Genomic DNA, 17,789 nt, shown 5'->3' with positions numbered 1-17,789 from the left:
ATATATATATATTTAAAAAAATAAAAATAATAAAAAAATAAAACGCATATACATGTAAAAAAGTAACTATAGTACTTACATACACTATGGATATGTATCTATGTATGCATGTGACATATATACACACATACTCACACATACAATAAGCCATTAATAACTAAAATCTATAGAAATTGATGGCTTCAGTGCACTATTTTAGAAGAGAATCTTGAACCTTACATACAAACATACAATATCTGAAACTAATAGCTAATTGATTACTTCAATAAACACTTGGCCTCTTTTTGGTACTTAAGAGACATTTTCTGAAATATGCCTTTTAAGCTTTCAATTTGTAGGTTTCTGAATTAGAACATGTGAATCACAAAGAGCCAAATTACTGCAAAGCAGTGGCATTTACATTTATTTAATATTTCCACTCACCTTATTTCTCCTGGGAGCAAAAATAAGCTGCTGCTATTTGCTCAGAATTGGTGGCCATGATCAGACTGACTGTCAGAGAGTCCCTGTCTCTCTCACTAATTTCAAGCTCTATTGAATAGTGCTGCTGTGACAGAACCAGTGTGCAACATTTATTAGCAGCCCTGGCACAACTTGGGGAAAATCTTAAACTTGTGGATGTTGCTAATTACAGGGAAAATACTAACAGTTTTTCCTTTCTTTCTTTCTTTTTTTTTTAAATTTTTGCTTGTTTGAGGTTTGTTTAATAAACACATCACCATGGTAGGGTGTATTGCTATAAATAATATCAACAACCAACAGGTATTATAAAACAAAATACAGATGGAATATTATTCCATAAACAGAAGAAATAAACTAACAGAAATCATGCACCATTAAACTTGCCTAAGAGACAAGAAACGTTCTCTCCCAAGCTATTTGCACAATCTTCCCTTTGAGATATCTTTCATGTACTCATTTATTCCATTACAGAAAAAATTCTAAATGCAATCTTGCCACTTCCTCACCTGGAATTCCCTCTTTATTTTTGTGTAATCATCTGGTCTGTAAATCTCTACCTGTACTAATGTGATTTTTACCAATGACTTCCTAGGTACTATATTCAAATGGCATTTCTGTCATTTGTCCATTTTACCTTTAACTTTTTCCCTAATGTGTATTTTTGTACTATACTATTCCTGAAATATATGTATACTTTGCCTAATGTCACTTTTTGCGTGGTTTTTTCCTTCTCAGATTCTGTGAGTTTCTCTTCAGTCCACTGGGTAAATTAAAAAATTCACAGGTCTCTTTCTTGTGGTTTTTTTTCTTCTTGGACTTTATATTATCCTCCTAGTAATCTCACCTCTCCTTATGGGTTTAGCTACCACCTGGATTAACTCACATGTGTTTATTTGTCCGATATTGCCCATTTGACAGCATAAGCCATAGTTTTACTTGCTGTTTAACCTCTCCACCTATACACTAACAGATATCTCAAACTCAATCTGTTTTAGAAATCTGTTTGACGTGTATACAAAACCTGAACAAAGGCATACTCTCTGACTCAGAATTCCACAACCCTGTCCAGCCTCCATGGAAATGTATGAAAATGGACACCAAAAACCATATATGAGACTGTTCATAGTATCATTACTAATAATTACTCCAAACTGATAAATCCCAGACAATAGAATAAATACATAAATTGAGGTCAACTAATAAAATGGAATACTGCACAGCATTGCAAAGCATTGCTCAGCATAACAGTATCAATTAGTCTTGCAAACCAAATTCTGAGTGAAATGAAGCCAGAATAAAAATGTGAGTGTTATATTATTTTATTTCTACAAAGTTCAAAAGTACAAAAAACATTTTTTACTTTAGTGGACAGGATATTTTTTATTTTTGAGGAAAAATATGGATTGTTGGGAGAATAACCAGTTTTTGTTTTTATTGTGTGGCTGGCAATGTTCACCATTCTTTGTCTTGATGTGGGTCCTGGTTCCGTGTACATTCATCTGGTGAAAACTGATCGAGCTATACAATTATGAATTCTGCACTCCTTTATCAGTTATAGTTCATGAAATTATTTACTAACATCACTTTAAAAATGATAATAAATTACCTCTTTATGCTACCACATGAATAATTTTGGAAGTATATTTTGTCATGACACTGTCCTTCATAGAATCCTTCCATTTTTCCATTGACCATAGGTTGAAACACAAATTTCTGAGTGTAGAATAAAAGATCTTTCATAATCTAGTTTCTGCCTAGGTCTAGCCTCATCTTTTCATCTGTTTTCGTCACATGAAATCATGTTTATAATATTATTTCTTTACTATTAATTTTCCTTGTTTATTGTTTAAAATTCCTTTTTAATTTTTGTGTAAATACTCAAATTTAGTTCTATGTAGCCTATCTTGCCTTTATGAGGCAGTGAAGAATTTTCTCCTATATAATTTTATATCGTTCTTTGTGCACCTTTCTTGTAGCATCCTTTCCAGTCTTTTTTATATAGAAGTAATATGGAATTAGATAGCAGTCAGGCAACGGCAAAATTTTGATATATTAAAAATATACCCGAAAAAATTAGAAACTTAATATTTTGCAAGATTTTACTGACTACATTATTTATTACCTATTTCAAAATTGAGAAAAAAAATAATGCAAGCTCTCAAGACATTGATGTAAATACTGATGCAAGGTTTTCTGACACTGTGAATCATTCACCTGCAATGTAAAGTTTTATCTACAGCCTGAAGTATAAGTTGAGTAGTACAAACAAAACAAAAGGTGCAATAAAATGCATCCAAGCAACTATCCAGAAGCGCATTGAATATAGTAATAAGCATATATTCTGAAATATAATTATATATACATACCATCATGTGTAACTAAAAATATAAACATAGTCTCATAAAATTATCTAATTATATTTTTCCACTACAATTAATCTCTAGGTTTACTTCTGTGTAGATTGTAAACAATTAAACAAAGGGCAAAGAAGTTTTTCCATTTTTCTCGTGGAATTAAAGAAAAATGTTCAGATATAATAATTATTTGCATTATTCTCTTTGTTTTAACAATAAATTCTGTGACTTTAGAGTACCTTAAACAGGCACATTAATTTATATTTGCAAAATGTATTCAAATGTTTCAATTTGCCTTATAGGTAGATTCAATCCTTGTTCTGCCACTTTCTCATATGTGTCATTGAGGAAAACATATGTCATCTATAAAACTGAAATCACAATGTGTTTCTCAGAACTTCTCTGAGATTTAGAGATAAATATTTAAAATATTTAATACTATGCAAACTGGAAAATCCATAAATGCTATATATTATGATTTCTAGTAAAACGAATGAAGTTGACTAGACTGAGTTATAAAATTTAAAGAAGCTGCTAAATTTGGAATTCAACTATAACAATTATTTAGCTACTAATAATTAGCATTTGTATAGTAGACTCTAATCCTCTTTATTGACACACTAACTTCTATCTTTTCTCACTGATATTTTTCACTGATACTTTCTCACTGTTACTGAATTTCTTGCTTGCAGTTTTACATGTTTCGAGAACTTGCCTCAAAATGTAGGTTACTGTCATATAATAAAAGAAACTGGCCTTTTTCCCCATGCCTGATTGGGACCCTTGAAACCCTTGGAATTTCCTGAGTGATAGGAATGTCTGTTATTCATGGTGGTCCTCTGGTAGCACACATAAGCTTATGCTAACGAGATGACTTATGACTGACTCCTAGATAGTTTATAATAATGAGATAACTCAGGTTGGAGATTAGTTCCAATCATGTGATTAAAGGGTTGGGGCTTTGAGTCATGCAATATCAGCTTGCCCTCTTGGGAAGGGAGGGTGCTGGAGAGTGAGTTGAACCACACCGCCAAGGATTCAGTAACTCATGCCTTCATAACAAAATCCCAATAAAAGCTCTGGGCACTGAAGTTTCAGTGACCTTCCTGGTTGGTGATCCACATGGACGTGGGGGTGACAGGTCCAGAGGACATGGGAGCTTCTAGTACCCTCCCAGGTCTTTCCCTATGAATCTCTTTTTCTGCTGGCCCTGATTTGCATATTTTATAATAAAACTGTTATCACTACTAGCACTTTCCTGAATTCCTGAATTCCCTGAGTCCTTCTAGTGAATTACTGAATTCCTCAGGGGTTAGCAGGCACTCTCAAATTTGAGACTGTTTTGTCAGAGCATAGATGCTTGTGGCTAGTGTCTGAAGTAAGGGTAGTTTTGTGGGCAACTGTCCTTATCTGTGAAATTTCACCTAGCTCCAGGTACTTAGAGTCAGAATTGCATTTCAGTGGCAAACCAAAATGCTTGGATTGGGGAAGGTTACACAAATAAAATAAATTTTTAATATGATAAATACAGTAATACACACTTGGTCTATAGGGAGGCGTCTGCCACTGAGTCCAACTTATACCTTCCTTCTGTGCAGAATTGTACACTCAGTGTTGCCAACAGTTGTAATTTTAAAGGGAAAGGACAAACCCTTATTTTTATATGAAATCTAATGGTTTTTAAAATTTTGTCAGATAATGTCTGGCCTTTGGCAACTTGACACATTTCATTTAAAATATATTCTGGGAACTTCAGTCTGGGGCCCAACAAAAAAATACCTTCAAGGTCATCATACCGGTCATTACAAGAAAAAGCTGAGAAAACTAAAAAAGCAACTACTTTTTCTGGACATATCTGAAGTCTCAGGGAAAACACAGACATGGTAATACACAGTCATCATCAGGATCTGCCTTACCTTACTGGAATAGAGCCATAAACTGGTAGGAACACTTAAATGATAATTTCAATGAATTACTAGAGACTGAATATAGATTAGCATAAGAGTGAGAAAGTCCCGAAGGGGCTGCCGCCTTTGGGCTCAGCACACTTTTATATGGTTTCTTTTCCAGGAAGCCCACCAGGTTCTCATAATGAAGTTCTAACTCTAGCAGGTAAAGAGGAAAAATAAACATGCAGGCATCACGACAAAACATTGAAATATGTGTGGGTAAAATAGAACTACAGGGAAGTCGAAAAATCCACTAATAGAGTTGGAGAGTAAAACGTCGCTTTTTTAGTAATTGATTGGCTGAGAAGGAAGAAATCAGAAAAAGAGATAATTGATATGACAAATATATTCTGATCATTTAATTACTTGGACATGTATTTCCTCTGTGATTTATTTATAACTTTATGAATTTAATAAATGTTTAAGTGATTAGAGTGTAAAAGTCTAACTGATAAGAATATAAGATATGCTAAGTAAGCAAAAGATATTAAACCATTTTTATCCTTATTTAGTTTATCAAAACAAAGGTTTTTAAAACTGATTAAAGTTCTGCAAAAAGCTGTCTAAATGATAGTGTTATGATGTTTCAAAAATATAATAAAGGGCTTTTGGCACAAGAAATAATAAGTGCTAAATGTTCTGTGACATTTATATTTCATAAGTGTAAACCTAATCCTTTTAAAACATATTCATCATTTAATTTGTAAAAGAAAAAAATGTTATTGTAAGTTTAAAATGCTATAATAATTAGCCCTTTTAACTTAATCAAGCAACTGGTTTTTTAAACAATTTTTTGGGGATTCTTAGTGTAACTATTGTTCTTCTGTCTTGCTCAGGATGAGTAATACTAACTGCATTATTTGATGACCTCTGTGGTTTAACACAAGAGAAATTTACTTGTCATTTCTGTCGTATTCCAAGGCAGTCGGCTAGAAATGTAAGGAGGCCTTCCTCTAAAGACGTTTATTCTCTATCTACCTGGTAGGTATGTTGCTAAATGAATGAATTGGGAGAAAGAGGGAATGAAAGATCTTTCAAGATTGCAAGAAGTAAACCCCATTTGTGCTCACATTCCTTTGGTCAGAACTCATATACAGAACGTGGCCCCTCCTAGGTGATCAGAATTGTTAGATACATGGATTTACTCCTGGCATATAAATACATCAGAAAATTAGTCTCAAAAGTCGCAGAGTGATATCTTTAAAGGGACACCGTTTAGTTATGAGTTGAACCAGAATTTGTGGTTTCTGTTAGTTCAAAATTGTTAAAAATTCTAATCACTTACAAATAATCTAAGGTTAGATTGAAAGACAGAATATGTAATTTGAAGAAACTTTAATTTCGTGTTGCAATCCATTAGCAGTAAGTACTGGATACTCTAAATTACATTTAAATCATTATTTTGCCTAAATAAGAGACAAAATAACTACCAAACATAAATGTTGTTAAATAACTTTTATGATATATTGGACAAGATTTATAAGCTTCCTACAAGATGCAACAGACTAGAATGAAAGGCAGGAATACTAATATGGATGTTGCTCCTTAAATTATGCGTAAACCATAAGAACTGACCACTTTCAATCTAGGAAATGTTTATAAAAATTATTATTCAATTTTTTCCTTTGTCTGAAATTTTTGTCTTTTTTTTTTTTTTGAGATGGAATTTCAGTCTTGTTGCCCAAATGGCACAATCTTGGCTTAAGAAATTTTTGTCTTTAATTTTTTTTCCTATTTCTATATTCAGTGTGAGTTTGCAAGTTTTTTAAAAAAATATTCTTTGACTCAAAAAACATCTGTAAGGTAATTGTTATGTACTGAGTTTACATTCAAAGTTTAGGATTATGATGTTTTAATAAATTTTAGAAAATTTTTGTATGTTTCTAGCTTATATAATAATGTTATTCTTAAAAACTAAAATCTGTTTTCACAATATATGCTTATATCTAATTTACATACTAGATTACGTTCTATTTTTTCTTTTTAAAATTATGATGGTGGTAGAATAAAATACAATTGTACCCATATCACCACTTATTAAAATATTCCCAGGATATTTATAGGTGATTCATGAAATTACACTTAGATAACAAAATAAAATATTATTTTAAAAAGTTATGTTTTAACATAATTGGTTTTAAATTTGTATGAAGTGATAGTCTTTTGCCCAGGTTAAGAGGTTGGTAAACTTCTTTAAAACAACCAATCTTAAATGAGCCTTCCAGTATAACCATATGTGATTTTATTCATTGTATCCCCACTATTTGAGCATTGCAGCATGACAATAGATAATATTAAGGGGTCAGAATTAGCTTTCTTAACCATAATTTCTATGACTTACCAAGCATCTTTTTTAACTTACTAACAATGACATTTAATATAATTTGTAATATTTGACTATCACATTTACTTTTAGTAAATAAATACTAACAGTTTTAATGTTGAATATACAATTTGTATACAAATATTTGTTAATGTCATTAAAGTCTGCACTTATTTGAGTTCATATTATAGAACTAATACAAAAGAAAGGCCAAAAACGGAAATAAAAAAGAAGTTATACAGAGATTGAGATGCCCTTCAATTTGCTAAAGAGTTCATTTTTCCTTTAGTTAAAAAAAGAAGCATTTGAATCAAATACATAAATATTAAAAAGGCAATTATGGCTTGTTGCCGGGACAACAGAAATGAAGCACATGATAAAATAATGGAAATAATTTACAGCTCAGTGGGACAGCCATAGAGACAATAATCTAATGCAAAAGTCACATTTGTTTCAAAAGAAAATAAGATCTCTTATCTAAGCCCATCTTTAATTTCCACATTAGTGTACCAGGTGATAGTACAGAATCCCACATTTCAAATCTTTCAAAGACATTTTTAGTAGTTCATGGGTGGTTAGGAAGCAACATCACTACTTTAATGCAAATAGGTTCTTCTGAATAGGCTAGCAATTCAGTTATATTTGGGAAGAAAATACTTTTGCTTCCCTAGAAACCCTATGATGTTCTATAACAAATAATAAGCCCATGCAAAATTCTATATGCTGTAGGTAGGTCTGACTCAACTTTTAAAACTCCACAGGTACAGTTACAAGCGTGTCGTATGAACATACAAATATAATGACCTTCTCAGTTAAAGCCCCAGAAGTTAGAAAATACTTTCAGTTTATGTAAAAGAGTACATTGAAAATTAGCTTAGTCCATGATTTTTCTTTTTTTTTAAATTTTCATTTTAAGTTCAAGGGTACATGTACAGGTTTGTTATGCAGGTAAATTTGTGTCATGGGGGTTTGTGGTACAGATTATTTCATCACCCAGATATTAAGCCTAGTACCCATTAGTTATTTTTCCAGATCCTCTCCCTCCTCCCAGCCTCCAGTCTCCTAAATAATGTGTCATTTTTACAATGATATCTGATAAATATTTCGAATATGAATCCAGCCATCTGGGAAATGAGATTCATTTGTAATTCAAGACCAGATAAATATAACATAAAGCTAACATCAAGAACAGAATCGCAAAAACATGACTGGAAATAATAATAGCTCTATCATAATGTATGCTTATTAGTTTAGTCAATAATGCATATGTAAATTGGGCTCTGGTATTTTTAATAAATTTTGACCACAATTATATGACAAAGACTAGCATCCTCACATGTCTTAAGTAGCCACAGTAACATGAAGAGAAATCATACATTGTACCTTGGATAATCTATCTAAATCTAAAAATGTGTGGAGGAATTATGAAGAAAACTAGTTGACATTCTTGTATTCATGAAACAATTGATTGCCTTTTGATTGGAGACTAATGGATGCCCAATTTTCAAGGCATTAATAACTCATAAAGTAGGAAGCTAGCCAGAGGACAGATACAGTTGGGGTTCACAATTATGGATAAAGATTAGGGTTGGCTCTAAGGAAAATTTTTATTTTAGTAATGATGCATGTCAGATTTTCTTTTGGCTTATTCCTTGATACCTACAGAGAAAAAAGTAAGTGAAATGAAAAAACTCTATCACTACATGTAATTTAAGAAAAATTTTAAAAATGCAATTATATTTTGTGGCCTAGTAATGGATTACAACATAATTCTTCAGGGTGGAATTGAGTGTGGAGAGAATATGTTCTACTATTTCAGCTCAATATCTATTTACATAATAACACCTTTCATAATATTAGAAATGTGAGAAAGTCACCTAGATGACCAGATTGCTTGAGAGTCTGTCAATCAACCTCAGGAATGACAGGAGATATTAAGGTTGTGATGTCAGTTCACCCAGAAATGGCAGATAAGACATGGCTCTGATGGAAGAAAAATGTAAATTTTGACCATTGGAAAGGCCCTGTGAAACTTTGCTGACCTGCCTGAACCAGAATGGAAGAGCTCAAAGGGCATGGGTCCCAGAGACTCTGAGAATGGGATCTGTTATTATTAAAACTTAACACTGTGTTTAGCCTAGTGTGGCTAGGAGTAAGCGTAATGAAAGATAATTTAGACACTTCTAAGGATACTTTCTTTCTTGAATATTCTAGAGCTTTGAAAATTTGAGGTAGATAAGTTAATCTAAATAACTGCTACCAATATATAAATGCAAAACTTAGGAATAATTATTAATTGTATTAAGGAACTTCAATGTATGTTATCATATTTGACCTACATAACAATCTGTGTAAAGTAGGCATTATTATCTCTGTTTCTCATATGAAACTTAAAGCTGTTAGGTAGTCTGTCCATGCAGGAATAGTGTATATCCACCAGACAAATACACGGCTGTCTGACGCTGAAGTCTTTGTTCTATTACATCATGTGGCCGTAGAGAAAACTGGAAGAAAGTTCCATCATTGTTCGCAAACATCAATATTTATAATTCCACATGAATGCACAGGTAGGACATAAACGAAAAGGCTATTTTTGCTTAAGAAATAATTGTATTTCTTTCTTTTTATGTTTTCTCATCACAAACTTGAAATGTGAGAACAGCGAATACAATCCTGGTTGACCTCAAGATCCTTTAGGATTATTTTGTGATTTGACTTTCATGAACAAAGAGCCAGTGAAAACATACAAAACAAACCAATAAACACGTAATGGTGCTGACAAGTATCCTGCCTGGCTCCCTACCCTTAGGAGACTGTCATCCTGTTTCATTGTCAGTTTATAAACATCATTGCTAAATGGAAAGCAGAGATAATTCATTCAGTTCACTTAGGAAAACCTTGAACTTCAGGTCACCTAAACTAAATCTGTTTAAATCTCAGAAGTAATGAGAGAGCAAACATAAAATTATAGAAAATTCTAATGCTATTTCCATCCCAGGGAGTTCAGAATTACATTATGCAGAGAATATAATTAACTCCACTGAATTCTACCCTAAGTAGCATGTTAGAAGTGTAGGATTTGTCATTAGCATAAATGGAACAAAAATACAGGCCTGAAGTAAAATATCTGCAACATTGCCATCAACAGCCAATGGGAATGAAAGAATCTTGCGAAGGAATGACAGGTCAAAGGAAGTGATGAAAGCTGTAATTAAAACCATAAACTGTAAGTAAGAGAGCATGTAAACTACAGAGCCATTTAGTCTATGGGTGAATGAATCCAGAATAATTATATCAAGCTAAATGAAAAGCTACTGCTTTCTTGCAAGGCTCATGCTAGAACAGAAAAGGGAGCTTCCCGAGAGGAGTCAGAAAATCTTCATTCTCTGTTGGGTCTGTTCTGAATCACTGTTTGATTTCTAGTAAGAACTTAAACTTCCTAAATGTCTCTTTCCCATGACTATATTCTGAGACCAATCATGTTTCCTTCACAGATAGGTTTGGAAGACAAGTTAAAAAAAAAAATAGTTAAAAGATGTTTGGGAGAAAGGTAATAAAATATAACTATGTTTCTCTTGAAGTCTCCAGGCATGATAAAAACCAGAGTCTAAAATAGAAAAAATTCAGGTTTAAGTTTTGTTCTTACTATTGATTTGATGCCTACATTTAATCATGTAATATCGTAGAATTTCAGTTTCCTTATATGTAAGTTCAAATAAGGACAAACTTTAAGTGCAATATGGAAAATGTAAAAATCTAGAAATAATACCGATGATTTTTTAAACTTACTGCCAATGGTATACAATAGAAGAGTAATGACAAGCCTATGGGAGGAAGATGTATATGGAAACTTTTATATCCCAATTTGTCAGTAAACCAAGCGATGTACGCAATGGTCAGTAGCTCAGTATTGCTCCATTTATTAAAATATTTTTAAACATAGATTTACATTTTATTCTAGTTGGCTTTTATAGTTTAATAAGTGTGCCAATTTCTTATAGTGAGAATCACATTTTTAAAAGTGTAAAGCCCGATTCTTTACAAGGATATTGCTACTGTTTATTTTGAAAAGATGAAAGGGGAGCTTTAAGGTAAGAGCTGCGGACTCTCAAAGGAGAGGCAAAGCACAAAAGTTTCTTTGCATAATAATGAAATGAATTGTTTTGGAATTTCCTTCTCAAAATTTCAAACCTAGATAACATACTTTACAAGGTAATTAATTTACTTCATAATTTATTTTTAAGTTCTTCCTAGTCATTTTCAAGATACATGATTGTTTTGTCAGTCTCCTAAGAGCCACCGATGTTGCCTGGAGATGTGTTCTGTTTGGCCTACGCAGTGAACCTTTTTGTAGAGCTGAATTTTCAATTCCCATCAACACCTATGGGATTAGAATTGAACCTATCCACGTTTAACTTACTTGTCTGGCTCCTGAACATTTTTGAGTTTCCACCTCTGTATACAGAATAGAACCTTAAAACAAATATAGTTGACCCTTGAACAACATGGGGGTTGGGGGTGCCAATCCCACGCAGTGAAACATCCACATACACATTTGACTTCCCCAAAACTTAACTACTAATAGCCTACTGTTGAAGAGAAGCTTTACCGATAAACAGTTCATTAGTACACATATTTTGTATGTTATATGTATTATATACCATATTCTTAGAATAAAGCAAGCTAAAGAAAAGAAAATGTTATTAAGAAAATCAAAAGGAAAATAATATATATTTATTATTCATTAAGTGCAAGTGAATCATAATAAATGTCTTTTATCTTCATCATCTTCACATCAAGTAGGCTGAGAAGGAGGAGGAAGAGGAGGGGTTAGTCTTGCTGTCTCAGAGGTGACAGAGGCAGAAGAAAATGTGTGTATGAGTGGACCATGCTGTTCAAGCCTGTGTTGTTCAAGAGTCAATGTAGTCTGGAATCATTATGTACTGAAAGGAACTTGAGTTATAATGTTCATTAAATCCACATAATATATTTTGAACAGATATTTTCCTAGTTTTTATGGTCTTGAATGTGTTCCAACTTCTACCTTATTCTCCAGTTTAATACCTCTAATTTATGTAGACTGAATGAAGATAATTCATTTTCCTTCTTGAATCATCAGAAATTATTCTAGGGAGTATAAATTTGAGCATGATAAGCTGAACCCTTTCTATCTCACTCACCTCTAAAGCAGCCTCCCAATCCCTCACATCCCTTATGGTAGGCTAATATTTCAGGGTACTGCTTTTAAATTAGTTTTGTGTTTTTAAATAGTCATGATTCAAATCTATTTGCAGTGACTTTGAATTCATAGATTTCAAGTCCATGGTTGCAGTACTATTTTACTGCAAAAGTGTTCTCTGCAAGGCATTGATAGATTAGTAAATAATAGGCATACATTCCTGAACACATGGACACTGGGAGGGGAACAACATACACTGGGGCCTCTTGGGGGATGGGGGCAAAAGGAGGGAGAACATTAGGACAAATACCTAATGCATGCGGGCTTAAAATCTAAATGACAGGTTGATAAGTGCTGCAAATCACCATGGCACATGTATACCTGTGTAACAAGCCTGTACATTCTGCACATGTATCCTGGAACTCAAGGTAAAATTTAAAAAAAAAAAAAATTTAAATAACGATTAAAGCTGCTGAGATATTTTGCTTCCCAGAATACCACACCTTGCCTCGCTATCCTTGGTCCTAACACCAGTTCACACATTTAGGCTAATAGGTGGTCTGTGCTTTTTCTGGTTTTGGTTTACTTAAACTGTGGTCTTTAGAGAGGTCAGTTGGCATAGACAAAGTATTCCATAAGCCCTAGAGAGAGCTAGACTGTACCTTTCGGACAAAGATGATATCAAATAGAAAACACACACACACACACACACAGAGGGAGGGGGAGAGAGAGAGAGAGAGAGAGAGAGAGAGAGAGAGAGAGAGAGATTTTTCTGAATCTTGGGAGAAACAGAAAGGAAAATAAGAAGGAAAAAATGAGCACATAAATATTCGCAGCTCCAGTGCCCTGCTTTACTGACAAAGAATTCAAGATGGAGAATGAGAATGAAAGATTTCTAAGCTCCATAGTAACATAAAAATATCTAAATTCCACACGCTTCCATGTGGTAACCATAACACAGAACTCCACTAAAAGTGTAGGAGCATGAAGACAGGAAAAATAAACATCTCAATAGCATTCTATATAGACTGAAGACCCAGCAGATGCAATGGTGAACATCTCCTCAAGTGTCAGGTGCAAAAGGATGACCAGTCCCTCCTCCAAAGCCTTGGCACTCTGTAAGTCCCTTCATCTCCAATACTTGGCCCAGCACTAGGAAAAGGGGGGTTGTCTTGGCTGAGAATGAGTTTCCACCAAGTGGTTAATAGGGGGAGAAATAAAAATAATTTCATTATAGAAAATGATATGTATCATGCATATCTGTGTTCTTGCACAGATTCATATCTAGCATGTAATTAATTAAAAATCAAAATAAAATGTCAAAAGTGTTTTCTTATTACCTATGATTCATTAGAATCTAGACATTAAAGACCTCAGGTGTACATCATAGGATGAAGTCGTTTCTTCTGTTTTTTAGTTACATCTGCATCACTGATTTCCAATGCAATGTTGAAGCAAATTCACATACTAAAATAATCTAATATTAAACAGGAATATAATACTCTTCGTATGTTGGCAGTATGTGCATGAGGCAAGTAGTAGACTATATATATATATATATATATATATATATATATATATATATATATATATCAGTATGGTTAAAGAATTTAGTATGATCCAAGACATGTAGATATTAAATGTAAAGTATAGTATTATTAGGTTTAAACATTTAACCAAGCACTAAAACTACCTCAGTGAGTTTCAGTCCAACACTTCATCCCAACCTCAGAAGAGTGCAACTCTCACTGTCATCATACAAGCGGAGCTAGAACATTTGGGTCCACTTATTCTTTGCAAATGAGGTGCCTCACTTCTTGACTTCTAAAACCTTTAAGCAATCTATTTCTTATAACATGAATCAAAGGTTTATTGGAGGTCTTCTGAACCATCTGGGTGAGTTAAGGGTAAAGGAATCTAAAATGCATGTATTCATTTCATTTAAAATACACATGGGCTTATAAACCAATTGAAAATTACTTGGCATGAATGTAGAGGAACTTGGCAGAAAATGTTTCCTTGAACCCAACATTTTGACAAAGTCCAAATGCAATAAATAATTGCCCAGATTTTTAGCCAGGAATTGGCACAATAGTCAAATAATAATTAAAGAAAAGAAAATATGTCGAAATGAATTTGAAAAAGTTAGATATGATTTCTTAAATGAAATGTGGGTTATAGAAAGGCTTATGTATCTTTTACTACAATAATGGATCTTAACTTTCAGGGCTTTGTTTTCTAGCATCTGATTACAACTAGATGGCTTTTCTATGCCTCTAGGAATCAGGTGGGATTTTTTTGTTTGTTTGTTTTGTTTTTTGTTTTTCCTATTGCCAGTTTATAAGAGTGCTGTAGAAACTGAAATGGTGTCAGGTGCTCTTAAAATGAGGCATGTATGCACACATAGACACATTCCTGCACACACACATAAAGAAAAAACTCCCTACCCCACAAAGTAAAAGTAAAAACTGCTCTTTGTATTTGTTCCTTTGAAGATTATCTCACACACACACACACACACACACACACACACACACAGAGCTTCTAATCTACTAACAGGAGCAGCGAACAATCTTTTTTGTAAATTTTTGCTTCCAACAAGGGTTGCTATATAAAATGCAAGACACACATTTAATTTGGATTTCAGATAAGCACCAAATAATATGTTTTGGTGTAAGTATGTCACATGTAATATTTGGGACAAGCTTATATGCAAAAAATAACTATTTATCTGAAATTGAAATTAAACTAAATGTCCTGTTTTTTTCTAATTTTTCTTAATCTGAAAACCCTACTTCCAACACCTCTTAATGAATGCATTTAGAAGAGGAAGTATTTCAATAAATAAGTAGTTCTCAAGATCCTACCATGTAGTTTCTAAGAACAAACAGATCTCTTTAGGTACTTACATTCCACTCAGGACATAAGACTAACATGTGAAGAATGCAATATAGATTAATTGTCAAATTGTGTTTACTATCTATAAATGATCTGTTCATAGATTAAAAATAATAAGGCCTATTGAAATTAAAGAACTTTTCATGATTGATATGCACTTTGAAGAAAATGAAGACATTTTCCATGTAGAAGAGGTATGAAGAAATATTCTAAGGCAGAGAAATAAGATTGAAAACTTAGAGGAGAGAATCAGCACAATATATTAATGGTACATTGCAGATATTCAGACGATGGGAAAAATATTATTCAAAGATGCTTAAAACTAAAATGTGAAAACAAAATATACGCATGTATAACATGGACACTACCTTTCAATCATTAAAGATGTTACTGTACTTAAAAAACAGACTTATAGACCTCAAAAGCCTTGTAGTCTTTGTGTCTTAGTAATTCTTATCCAGAATTGAATTTTGATATAAGCAAGAACATGGACTACACCTATTTTATATATTCCCAGTATTTAGCACAATGTTTAAGCATAGTGCTCAATAAATGCTTGCTAAAAAAAATTTCTCATTGTAATGAAGAGAAAAAAGGAAGGGAGGAAAGAGGGAAGGAAGGAAGGAGGGAAAGAAGAAGGGAAGGAAGGAAGGAAGGAAGGAAGGAAGGAAGGAAGGAAGGAAGGAGGAAGGAAGGAAGGAAGGAAGGAAGGAAGGAAGGAAGGAAGGAAGGAAGGAAGGAAGGAAGGAAGGAAGGGATTCCTCAAAGTTGGTAGATATTTTAGAAGTTATAAAAGTAAATTATTTTAATTGTTAAATTTATCTATATATCTAAAGAATAAAATACAGAAGCAGAATTTCAGCTGCCAATGTCACATGAAGAAGGATTCTACTGCCCTTTTTCATCCATTTATTTTGAAGAATATTACTTTAAATTGAAATAATATTGCAGGCATTTAAAACATATCCACCAAGGTTCCAGAAGGTGATTCTACAAAAACTATTCTTCAGGAATTACTCTTCTACTCAAAACAAGAATTATAATATAAATAAACATATTTAAGGAGTTGTTATTGTGAGACATTTAAGGCTATAGTATTTAGGCATTTAAAAAAATTAGCATTATTGGATAAATGTTTTTGTGCAACAGTCATTGAAGATTCTTGAAGTGGAGATGGCTCTGTTTGCTTTCTAACAGAGAGCTTGTTGTTGTGTGTTGATGTCAGCATCAAGTCTAAAAGCTATTGCTGTAGCTGACAAGAAACAAAATCTCACTGTCAATCAGTGAATTTTTTCATTAGGATGAAGGATATTTGAATATTTGCCATGCTTCATAGATTTTTAATCTTAAAATCATAGTTTTACCATATACATATGTATTTGAAAATTAATACTGCTTTTCTTCCTTTTCCTCTGATTTCTATCCAGTTATTAGTCCTCCATTCAGGACTGGTACTAGTTGAATAAAGACAGGAAATATGATAACATATCCTGTGGTTTACCATCTAGATTTTTATTAAACGTAAAAGTAGATTTTAAGGAATGAGATTGAAAGATGATAATGCTTGGCAAGATTGAAAGGACATTGGTCAGGTGATATGGTTAGGCTTTGTGTCCCCATCCAAATCTCATCTACAGTTGTAATACCCATAATCCCCACAATCCCCACGTGTCAGGGAGAGACCAGGTGAAGGTGCTTGAATCGTGAGGGTAGTTTCCTCCATGCTGTTCTTGTGATAGTGAGTAGGTTCTCATGAGATCTGTTGGTTTCATATAAGAGGCTCTTCCTTCTTTGCTTGGCTCTTCTCCTTCCTGCCTCCTTGTGAAGAAGGTGCCTTGCATCCCCTTCCCCTTTCACCATGATTGTAAGTTTCCTGAGGCCTCCCCAGCAATGCTGAACTGTGAGTCAATTAAACCTCATTTCTTTATCAAGTACTCAGTCTTGGGCAATTTTTTTATGGCAGTATGAACACAGACTAATACACCATGGTTTCCAAACACAGAAGCTGACTGCTTTTGTCTTACATTAAAAACTTGATAAAAGCCCCTTCATAGGCTTGTCCATCAGGCAGTACTAAGTTAGAATAGCATGTCCCATGATATCAGGGTCAAAAATTCTGTGAACAAAAAGTCCTCAGACTCCTCTATTACCCAGGGCAAGACCTAACAGTCTTGCCTCTGGTGGCACAATGCTAAATTGATGTTAAACAAACATGTGTATTGCACAGACTCCTTTTCATTTTGGGGTAATGATTTTATCATATTTATAAGGAATCACATTTTTTTTTGAAGTCAAACAATACAAGAAATATATAAAGAATAAAGTTTTAAAAACCCTTTGGCATTTCATCACCAAGAAAAAATAGTTGACAGAACATTATTCCCGTTTCTTTCTATGCATGTATACTAAAAAATTAAATGAGTTATATATTAATAAAAATATTTTATTATATCATATCCATGAATTTTATTTAAAAGTATTAAATTTCATATTTCTTGATTTTTTTAGGATAAAAAGGAAATAAATTGAAATTGAAGTGCCAGATAAATTATCCCTTCTTTAAATAAAACAAAATGATTGTAATACCTAAAATATGTATTTAAAGTTAAGAGTAAAAGATTGAG

Source organism: Macaca fascicularis, chromosome 4, assembly GCF_037993035.2.
Source record: "Macaca fascicularis isolate 582-1 chromosome 4, T2T-MFA8v1.1".
NCBI lineage: Eukaryota > Metazoa > Chordata > Mammalia > Primates > Cercopithecidae > Macaca > Macaca fascicularis.
Note: the sequence above shows the minus strand (reverse complement) of the source record.